At 39.4% G+C, this 11,665-nt stretch overlaps 1 long non-coding RNA gene across 1 annotated transcript in view; it reads left to right on the top strand.

Annotated features, from left to right (window-relative positions):
* Positions 1 to 231: 231 nt before the first annotated feature.
* The window catches only part of LOC136705921 (uncharacterized), a 32,274-nt gene continuing 20,840 nt past the window's right edge, over positions 232 to 11,665 (top strand). Inside the window, exons 1-2 of the long non-coding RNA XR_010804102.1 lie at positions 232 to 310; positions 3,632 to 3,797. This is a non-coding gene — a long non-coding RNA (uncharacterized lncRNA). The remainder of the gene's footprint in view (positions 311 to 3,631; positions 3,798 to 11,665) is intronic.

Below are 11,665 nucleotides of genomic sequence, written 5' to 3'. Positions count from 1 at the left end.
CCGCCGCGACGACGCTGCACGCCCACACACACCACCTTGATTGATCGAAAGCGGAAGTGAAAATTATTGGTGATCCTGGGGCTTTTATCGTCCTATCCAACCCACCAGGTGGCGACAATAATACCCTCTTTAGCGCTCCCTGTCAACCATACCACACATTGTTTAAACATTAGCTCATTAGCTAATTGCTGACTAGAGTTATTTAATTTAGCTAATTTCCTGTTCCTGTTCGAATTTTCCCTTCCACCTTAAATGAAGCCGCAGCGCGACCTGATGTAGACAGGTGTAGTTTAGCAGAGAGGAGTTTAGCGTGAGTAAATTTAAACACACACAAACTTTAGTTAGTCTTTCCTCACTGTCCGTTACCGTTTTAAATAACTGGAGTACCTGCAAAGTGTGTTTATTTACAATTGACCATATCCGTGTTGAGGTATTCTTCTGTTTAAACAAAACATGACGAATAACGATCTGCGACCTACATGACGTTAATAAAAGGGCCGTGTCTCTTTATTATTATGCTCAAAGAAGAAATAAGTAAAATATCAGCGCTATTAGCAAAGTGTACACAAGAATAATATTAATCCAGATCGGGCAGCAGCGCAAATCTAGTAGCGACAGGTGGTTTTAAATAAAGTATTTTTAAAGGGTATGCCTACGATTGTGGGGAAACGCTGTTATCAGGTTTGTTTACGTTTAGAAGTTCTGTGTCTTTTAAGGTGGAATAGTATGTTTGAGGAGAAAAACAGCTGTTTGTACGTGGATGAATTTAGCGTGTCTAGTTTTTTTATTCACTGTTTGAATTACCACAGGAAGACATTCATTCATTGTCTGTAACTGAGTTCAGGGTGGGTCCGGAGCCTACCCAGATTCATTGGGCGCAAGGCAGGAACGCACCCTGGAGAGGACTTAAGTAATTAGAAACAGCAAAAAATAAGTCATTATTACCCACCCATGGAGCAGAAATAGCAATATCCTCATTTCAGTTCATGGTTTTCAATGTTTCATTAGACTATCAGTTTATATATAAATAAATAAAAGCACTTTACTGACACTGGAGCTTCATAAATGTAATAGATCAGTTTCGAGCATGCAAACAGACTGGAATCCTAGCAAATTGCGAGGAAACCTCAGAATTATATAAAAATCGTTTTTTGATCTAAATCGTGATCACAGCTTTTAAGAAGCAGGTTGCAACTAATTTAATGAAATAATTTTTTTAAGACAGCCAATTTTTAACAAGGGATGGCAGCGCAAGCAAGAAACAACCAGAAATTTAGTATCAATATGTGAAAGACTGAGGTAGTTCATTCCAGTGCCCTGTGTGTTTAACCTTAAAACAGGACAATGGTCATTTAACCTCGAAGCAGATTCGGCATCATTCATATTCATTCATTCATTCATTCATTCATTCATTATCTGTAAGTGCTTATCCAGTTCAGGGTCACGGTGGGTCCAGAGCCTACCTGGAATCATTGGGCGCAAGGCAGGAATACATCCTGGAGGGGGCGCCAGTCCTTCACAGGGCAACACAGACACACACATTCACTCACACACTCAAGTCGCCAATCCACCTACCCATGTGTGTTTTTGGACAGTGGAAGGAAACCCGAGCACCTGGAGGAAACCCAGGTGGACACGGGGAGAACACACCACACTCCTCACAGACAGTCACCCGGAGCAGTAATCGAACCCACAACCTCCAGGTCCCTAGAGCTGTGTGATTGCGACACTACCTGCTGCACCACAAACATTTTTTTTCTTTTTCTTTTCTCTCCTTTTTTTTTTTTTTTTTACAAAATTCATAAGATGTTTCCTCACCATTTGCTAGTTCTTCAGTCAGCTTTCAAGCTGGAAACCGGTCTCTCTCTCTCTCTCTCTCTCTCTCTCTCCTCATGGTGAAGGCATCTGGTGAATTTTTAGACAATGGAGAGAACTCCAAATGCATGAACCAAAATGAGTTCTATCAATAGGTGGGTAACATTGACTTATTTTGCTGTTTCTGATCACTAACTGACGGCTAACTGCATTACTGAAAGTGCTAGAAAAAATGAGTTTCAGTGGTAATTCAAACAGTGAATAAAAACATTCAGACACATGTCATTCTTGTACAAACAACAGTTGTTTTTTTCCCCTCAAACATGCCGTTCGATGCTTAGGCTCGGAATGTAAACAACACCTGCTCCTAGCCACAATCTCAGACGTTCTCTTTAAACAAATGCAGTGGGATAAATACATCAAGTTTTGGATATTTGAATTGATGTAAATCTTCATTTTTGTCCATGTGAATGAAATATTTTACTTTGTATTGTTTCTATCAACACAATTGAGCTGAATAAAACCTGATCAATTGCATGTGAAATCACTATTTTAGGATGACCTGAGCAACCTTTTTGAATCTATGGAGATGCTGTGGAATTGAGAGGACAGGCTGTGTAAATGTTAAATGGGACAAGGGCTCAGCCCCTGATGTTCGTACAGTCTAGTCACACCCCGGGGCCAGACAAGGTTCTGAATATTTTTTTCTTTCTGAGTATGAAGCTAAGATCAGACTGCTGGACGGTGTATAAATCTGCGACTGAAATCAGTCTGCAGGATGGTGTAAATATGAGGCAGAGCACAGACTGCAGGATGGTGTAAATATGAGGCCGAGCTCAGAGTGCCGAATGGTATAAATATAAGGCTCAGATCGACTGAGAGACAGAATGTAGATTGTTTTTCTGGTTTTAATATTTATAATGGATTATTTTCATGTTTATTAATTATTCATGAATTCTGAGTTATAAACAAGCACTGAATTTACTTAAAATCTTTAAATCAAAATGATCTGAGGTTTTGACGTTATCTGTGTTTAGCAGCTGCAGTAAATATTGAGCTGAGGTTCAGAGTTCATCAGTTGAATATAAAACACACACAGTGCAAGGCAACATCATGGGTAAATTTAAGTAATATACAAACAAGCAAAATAATACCTTTTTTTCTTTTAAATGGTTGGCTCCCCCATGTCTTGTTAATATTGTTGATGATTAATTGAATGTGTAAGGCCTTCAGTCTAGTTCTATAAATCAGTCATAATAAAAAAAAAAAATCACATTTTCTGTGCAGTAGCAGATTAACGTGGAACATCTGGAACACCTACCAACATACACACTGTGAAATAAAGCCACCAAATCAGTTTATTTTTTGCGGTCTGCTTAAGTCAGTAAACATGAGATAAAGTGATATATTTTTTTAAATATTGTCCCATCTCCTCGTCTTTCCAAACACAGTACTGTACCTGAATTTATTTCAGAGCACAAAAGTGAGGTTAAACAGAACAAAACTGACCTGTGGTTCATTCTCAATTAAGGAAACAGGTGCTGAAACCTGGTTATTCAGAACAGGGCTGTTCAGACAGGCTGAGAATGTTGCTGTGTTGTTTGAACCTTGTGGTATTTTGATTAAAGGTCATCACAGAGATTTCATTAAGACCCCAGAAATGTGTTCACTTGTGGATAAGGGCAATGTCTTCTTTAAATACTAATTGATGCCAGAGGAGCTCAGCTCCTCTAGATACTACAGAAAATACAATCCTAATTGGATTGATTTGTATTCAACCAAAACTCACTGACATTTCTCCTTCTCTTCCTTTCAGGACAGCGTCCTCGGTTCCATTAGATACATTCAGAAACAAACAAAAGAACACACCTCCTACATTCTCAGGACTCGCCCTGATGGCTCAGGGGTCCTGAGCGACTGATCCAATTGCTGTAACATCTGCCTGTCGCCTTGCTGTGTCCTTCACTGGAGAAGGAACTCAGGTGAGTGGAGAGAAGGTCGAGTTTGGCGAAAGGCTAACAATGGGTAATTAAATAAAGATGAAAACAAACAAACAAAATGATTACCCACCTGTAAAGAGGCCAACTGTGGTCTCGGACTTTCAGGATCAAACATATCCTGATTATCGTCTGTGATTCAGCGTTAAATCTCAGGTTTAATTTAACCTTAATCACATTGGCCCCTCCTCCTTCTTAATGCCAATAATTGTAATCCAGCCAACCAGAGCCTTCTGGATCAGGTGATGTGTATTGGGTTTGGAATCAGATAGTAGGTGACTGTGCTGCCCTGAGTTGTTAATCTGATCCCTTTCTTAGTGTAATGTCTTCTCTGTCCCAGATAGCACGCGGATGTGGGCCACCCCTGGCAAAGATGCAGTACTTTTGAGCAACTGTTTTTAAACTGGTCCACATTTTAAAAAGAACTGCTAAAATAGTCACATGTCTCAGATCTGATAAATGTCTGACAAAGGTATGACAGTGAAGGCAGTGGCAAACTGGATATGAGCTAAAAGTGACATTAAAGGTGACCTCTGGTGCAATGTGGCCCTAATTTGGTGTTTATGTGGCCCTCACGTGGCAAGTGTGAGGGACATGCTCATGTTTGGCAGGTGGGCCACAAAAATGGGGAATGTTTGACAGACCAGGGCCAGTGTTATTTTGCTATCTGAGGAGTATAGTTCAGATTTCTAGACACAGTGTGACTAACGTGACAAGATGCAGATGAAAACAGCCCTGTTTTTACAGCACTTTATAGCGGACTGTGGTTGGATGATTGGGATATTTTTTTCCCTTTTTTTCTTTTTCCCCACCAACAAGGGAGATGTTTCTTTAAAGGAACTCTAATCTATCAGACACTCCCCTGGGAGAACTCCTGTACCTATTTCCAATTGATTTCATTTCTTTTTAATACAGACATCCTCGGTTTATAGTTATACTACATGCTATACTTATGTTTTCTCTCTCTCTCTCTCTCTCTCTCTCTCTCTCTCTCACTGTCTAGATCTCCCTCTGTCTCATTCCTTTACGTTTTGTCCAACCTTCCGGTTCTCCTGAAGTTTTATAATGACCTTCACTCTCCTCTCTCCTCATGATCTTCTTCTTATTGTTGTTTGAGTGTTTGATATTGTGACACTTAGCTCCTGAGTGATTGATAAAACTCTCACAGCTCTCTCTCATTTTCTCTTTCTCTCCTACTTTGTTCCTTAAATCCCAGCAGGCTGCACTTCATCTGTATTCAGGAATGTTGTTTCTCCTAGGCTGCTGTTAGTCGCAGTGATCCTCTGGGATCTGTTCTGGGGATCTTCTTTTAGAATTTACCTTCTTTGTCATAGTCACATTATTTAGTTGTTGGCCTCAGTGTTTGTTGCTGGTGACAGACATTTATCGGAATACATTCCACCTCATCTGTGCCACAGTGTTTTAAAGACACAGATGAAATAGTTTGCTTTTAGATTTTGAGAATAAAGTCAAAATATTTCTTAGGGTAAATTAGCAGTATTTTGAAATATTAAAATTGTTTCAATATATTTTCAATATTGTTTCATTATTTCAGGTAAAAGTCCCTGTATTTTGGGTAAAATGCTGTTGAGGCTTTGGTGAAGTTAGACTTTCAGGTTAAAAACATTCATTCATTCATTCATTCATTATCTGTAACCGCTTATCCAATTCAGGGTCACGGTGGATCCAGAGCCTACCTGGAATCATTGGGCGCAAGGCGGGAATACACCCTGGAGGGGGCGCCAGTCCTTCACAGGGCAACACACACAGTCACACATTCACTCACACACCTACGGTACTTTTGAGTCGCCAATCCACCTACCCACAATATTGTAACATTCCCTGAGAAGACGCTGGAGGAGGTTTTTAATGCTTTAACCACACTTATATTGTCAAGCACTTTGTGGACACTGATCCACAGCTATCTCCCAGCCCACCGCTGGAGGAGGTGACCACAGGGAATTTGAAACAACACGATGATGGGTAGAAGAAAAGCAGGGACACAGGAACAAACACAAATAATTGCTCATAAATAACAACTGTAAATACAACACACCCCCTTTAATAACAGTGAGGGCGGGCATCTTTTCTTCATAACCCAACAGAAGTTTGCCTATTTATAATCTGGTGCCTCCGTCACCTGCAGGCATTTAATTCCAGGGGTTTTTAAAGGTGATGTTTTGGTAAATTGAGAGCTAGAGTTTCACTTAATCCAGTTCCAGAGGGGTTTACGTTTTAAATTAAAAACAAATCATCTTCGAGCTTCAAAACCATGAGGACACCTCCTGCTTCAAACTGAAAAAAAAAATAAATAAAGGGTTTTGGTTTTATTTATGAGGATTTAATTTTTTAGATGATTTCAGGAACAATGACGTTGTTAATGCTGATCACTCAGCTCTAGCTCTGATTTATTAAATTCCTCTTGGGCAAGACTGGGTTTTTCACAACAACTACTGTGAGGTTTTGCCCAATTTTGCCTCTCACCTCTTTCTCTCACCAACTCCCTCACTCTTTCTCTCTCTCTCTCTCTCTCTCTCTCTCTCTCTCTCCATTCTCCATTCACAGTCTCTCATCTTTCCTCCCCCTAGTGTCTCTCTCTCTCTCTCTCTCTCTCTCTCTCTCTCTCTCTCTCTCTCTCCCCCTCTCTAACACCTCCCATTCTTACATCCTTTCTCACTTTATTATCACATTGTGTTGTTGCACTCTTGTGCCATATTATCTCTCTGTATTATCTCTCTATAACTCTCTCTCTATTATCTCTCTATTATCGCTCTCCACCCTTCTCTCGCTCTTTCTCTCCCCCCTCTCTCCCCCTTTATTTTTAAGGTGGTGGAGCTGTTTCTCTACTTTCTTTTTGAAGTTCTCTTGTTCTTATCCTCTTCCTCTCTCTGGACCTCATTTATTAAATTCTCTCTGAGGAGGGAGTGAATTCCGGCTGGATATTTCCTCTGATCTGACAGAGAGTGAGTGTATCTGCTAAATCTCACCTGGTACCCTTTTGAAGTCAGTCTGATTTGCTGGGATCAAATTAAGGTAGTTACCAGGTCTTCTAACTATCCACTTTAACAAAGTGCTAAACTCAGGTGCTTTATTAAAGTGCTGTACGTGAGGACATTTTTTTAAAAAACAGTATTTTCTAAGTGACTTTCACTCCTCGTTTCTGTAGATATATCTGTTGGGATTTTTCTTTTTGTTTTGTGTGTTGTTTTGTAGACACTGACTGTAGGTTAATGTTTGTGATCAGTGCCAAAAGGAACAGATGTAAGGCTTGAAGACACTTTCATTAAATCTTAGACATTATTGATGCCACAGACATTCTGTACCTTGAGCCTCTTCCCCTGTCACTCATCACGATGCTTGTTCATGATGGCATCTGTTCGCTGGCCAGTTACTGTTCTCCTCAGAGTGTGTTAAGCTCCAACGGCATTGTGTTATTAGTTGTTTAAAGAGTTGTATAACAGAAAATATTATTATTTAATAATACTTTATTACTAATACTAATATTTTAGGTGATTTATCAGGTGTTGGCTGTAGGTTTGATGTGGAATTATGGCAGAAAGCAGTGACTTCAGGGTATATTCTTCCGTATTTATATATGTGGATCCATAATTTTGAGTTATAAACAGATAAAAGAACAGGGATTAACTCGAGAAGAAAGGAAGATCCAGCTCTAAACCAGAGGGAGGAGTGAGGGATCAAGAGTGAGGTAGGGAGAGGAGAGAAGTGATTGTGAATGGAGATGGGAGGAGGCTAAGGATCAGTAGATTAGGTTTTAGTTTTAGACGCGCCCATGCATTTTTGCCCCTCTGAATTCCACTGGCAAGGCTTTTGTGGTTTTTAATTCATTTATTTATTTAAAACTTTGATCATTTGAGCTGAATGTTTAATATAACCCTCGATAGGTACAAACTAAATTCATATCAGCTCATGTAATAGTGCAAAATGTGTGTAATTTCTGATAGACACTGAAATTGTGATTAAAAATAATGATTATAATGTACAGACTAAATACATAATAAATAAATAACACACAAAATCAAATGAAATTTCACTAAACCGTCATCTTCCTAATACAACTTGTTATTCAGAGCAGTTTCCACTAGCTAAAGGGCAATTGTTTGTTAAATCATGTTGTTACTCATGTGGACAGTTATTTCATGTGGATTATTTCACTATAAAAGAGTTTAAGGTCTGTAGTGCCACCTGTGCAAATGGCTGATGTGTTGCTGCTGGATTTAACAGAGTTCTACTGAGAGCACTATAGTGTCTTTGGGGGCTATACAGGTTTATTGGCTGTTAGCTGGTTCTCTCCTCACTGGCTAGCTACCGTTAAGTAATGAAATCCATTCTTTACTTGTGCAATGTTTAGAGCCATCTTTAAAAACAGAGTCCAGCAGATCCCATGCTAATACCGATGCTGTCTGGGCTTGGCTCCTTGGACACTGGGACATTACAAGCAGGAGCTTTTAAGTCCTCAAAATAAGGAACAATTTTAAGATATGATATATTTAACATGAGGAAATTGCAGTGCAAGAGCCTTGCCCGTGGCCCTGCTCTGTCGCAGTTTCGCACCTGTAATAGCTTGCTGTCCCTTTAAAATCACGCTAACAGGCTGTAGTCACGTGGTTCTGCCCCTATCTGCCACATGGAAGCAACCTAAACACTGAGGCCGACCAAGTGACAACAAGCTCCCAGCAACATTAGAAAAATTATCCCAGCTTTTTACAGTACAAGCCTCGTCCCTAACTATGAGGGTCAAAATACAAAAACAAAATAATTCCTCATTAATCGTAATCGTGGTAAAATGTACAATTAATGGTGATATTGATTTATGCTTAATATCACACAGCACTAAAAGGATTTCATGTCAAGGAGAAACAGATTTAGCTTCTGTGTAGGATCTTTTGTAGAATTGTGTGGGACAAACCTCAGTGAACTTGCAGCAGAGTGAAAATGCCTTAGGCCCCTAAAATTACCATTATTTAAAATAATTGATCTTCTAAATAAGTGTGTTGCTTGTATAAAATTATGTATAATTATTTATTACAGGGCCACCACTAGAGATTAATGATTAAGGGGTCTAAGATTTAACCAGGAGGTCTGGGGTAAAGGCCTCATAGCAGCAAATTTCCTTGACGAGGTACTGAGTAAGCGAAGCCACAAGGAGGTGAGATAACATTAGTTCTATCTAAAGCAGAGCTGTAAGTCCCAGTGTTTCAGCTCTGACCTGCTGCTCTCAGCATTGCCACAGAACAACCCCCTGAAAGAGGGACTGTGACTCCATTGGCTGCAGCACTTAATGATGGACAGATCACTCTGGCTGCTGATTGGCTAAATAAAGGTGATGACCAATGAAAAGCGTGTTCTCTGTTTAGGAGCCGTGGAGAATCTGCCCCTCGTGTACCCTAACAGTTTGAAACATGCATCTTTTAGTGTTAAAAATACAGGACAGGACGGTTGGAAACACTACGTGTGCGTATTCTGTCAAGAAAGCAATACAGACCGATAGCCAACGGCTATCAGGAGACAGAGAACCAGTGTTGAAACTGAAAGAATTTGGGGGGCTACAGCCCGCCTAAACAGGTCTAACGACGTCCATGATTTATTATATACAATTATACTATTCATAAACAAAACAATCACTACTTACTGGAATAATGGGTTTTAATTGGAATATTTTTTATTCTAACATCAGGGTTTTTGTGCAAATAAACTCTTACTGCTGAGTTTAGTAGATTTCCTAAATCACATTTTCTCAGGAGCCTAAAACATTTTCACAGTACTTTGTAACTGAGCCTTTAAATGGCACTATATTTAATGCCTCACTATTAGTTCCTGTAAGTGAACAAACAAAACAAATATACATAGACCGGAAATAAAAGGTGTAGATTATAATGCACTTCAATGAAATTTAGAGATCAGCTCAAAAGTGATGTTTACTTTTGCTTTTCTGCAGAGATTTTAAAGGCTTTTTGCTGTGATTCCTCAGTCTGAGCGCTTCCTTTTATGGTGGTCATTTGAAATTCATGGGCATGGATTATGGTAATGGGATGTTAATTGTGAAGAAACGTGCACGTGCTCAGAATTTGTTGTTTACGCAGTGTTCATGGATCTGTTGGAATGTTTTTGGGAAGGACCATTATACGTTTACAATATTTTTATGAAGGTTTCACAAATGAGGCCCAATGATACTATTATGTAACATTTGAATATTCTTTTTTAAATATTCTAAATATCAACTTCATTGCATTAAAGGCATTATGGTAAACGTACTTTATGCATCTTTACTGCTCTCTTCCAGCAGGTTCTTCATGTTTAATAAATCCAAACTTTAATATCTGATCTGGTCGTGAGCCTTTCTTATTTCCCTGAGAACTTTAACCTTTTTATCTGATTTTTTTCAGTTCCTCGGAGTTAAAGATCAACATCTCTCTCAGAGGATATTAAAATCACCTGAGATTAAATTGAGAGAGAGAGAGAGCAAAAGAAAAGAAACTGGAGAGAGAGCCAAAGAGAGATGGATAGTGGGAGGGAGTATGTCCACCTCTAACTCCTCTTTTACTTTCTGCCATTGATTTTCCTCCATGTCTGACTGATGGAGTGAATGTCCAGAAGCTGTAATTTGATCACTGTCCAGTGTAATCATGTACAGGGTTAAATACTGGAGTAAAATTCTGGGTGAATTCTGAGTTAAACCTTTGCATCAACATTAAGCTAAAGCCGGGTGTAAACCTTGGGTTAAAGGAACAGTCAGGCATTTTGTACCACCAGAACCAGCAAGAGACATTTATAAATGTGTTCCTTATTGAGTAGTACATTTTTTATGTAAAGTGCAACACACATGAGATTAAGAATCACGTTGCATTGTCCCTAGGATGGCTGTGTTTATAATAGGTTTAGTACAGAATCACCATACATCCAGGCCACTAGGTGTCAGTGAAGCGAGCAGTCAATTTGTAATGTGACCTGATCAATTGTTAATTGTAATATTAGGTTGAATGTTGGGTTACAGATTGGTCTAAATAACAGGATTAATATAGTAATATATTAATCCCAACTTCTGCCTTGCGCCCAATGATTCCAGGTAGGCTCGGACCCACTGCGACCCTGAACTGGATAAGCGCTTACAGATAATGAATGAATGAATGAATCCCAAGTTCTCCTACTTAGAAAGATGAGAGAGGTCTGTAATTTTCAACATAGTTACAATTCAACTATGAGACAAAGAATGCAGGAAATCACATTGTAGGATTTTTAAAGGATTTATTTGTAAATTATGATGGAAAATATTCATTTAGTCACCCACAAACAAGCAAGATTTCTGGCTCTCACAGACTGTAACTTCTTTAAGAAGCTCTTTTGTCCTCCACTTGTTACCTGTATTAAAGGTACACATTTGACCTTGTTATCTGTTTAAAAGACACCTGTCCCCAGCTTCAAACAGTCAAACTCAACCATGGTCAAGACCAAAGAGCTGTCGAAGGACAGCAGGAAGAAAATTGTAGACCTGCACCAGGCTGGGAAGAGTGAATCTACAATAGGCAAGGTCTGTGTGAATAAATCCACTGTAGGAGCAATTGTAAGAAAATGGAAGGCATACAAGACCATTGATAATCTCCCTGTATCTGGGGCACCCTGCAAGATCTCATTACATGAGGCCAAAATGATCATGAGAATGGTGAGCAAAAATCCCAGAACTACACGGAGGGACCTGATGAATGACCTTCAGAGAGCTGGGACCAAAGTAACAAAGGGTACCATCAGTAACACACTACGCAGAGAGGGACTCAAATCCTACAGTGCCAGGTGTGTCCCCCTGCTTAAGCCAGTACATGTCCAAACCCATCTGAATT

Source organism: Hoplias malabaricus, chromosome 8 (genome assembly GCF_029633855.1).
Source record: "Hoplias malabaricus isolate fHopMal1 chromosome 8, fHopMal1.hap1, whole genome shotgun sequence".
NCBI classification, from domain to species: domain Eukaryota; kingdom Metazoa; phylum Chordata; class Actinopteri; order Characiformes; family Erythrinidae; genus Hoplias; species Hoplias malabaricus.
The sequence above is the reverse complement of the archived record's forward strand: the minus strand, read 5'-3'. Positions and strand labels throughout refer to the sequence as shown.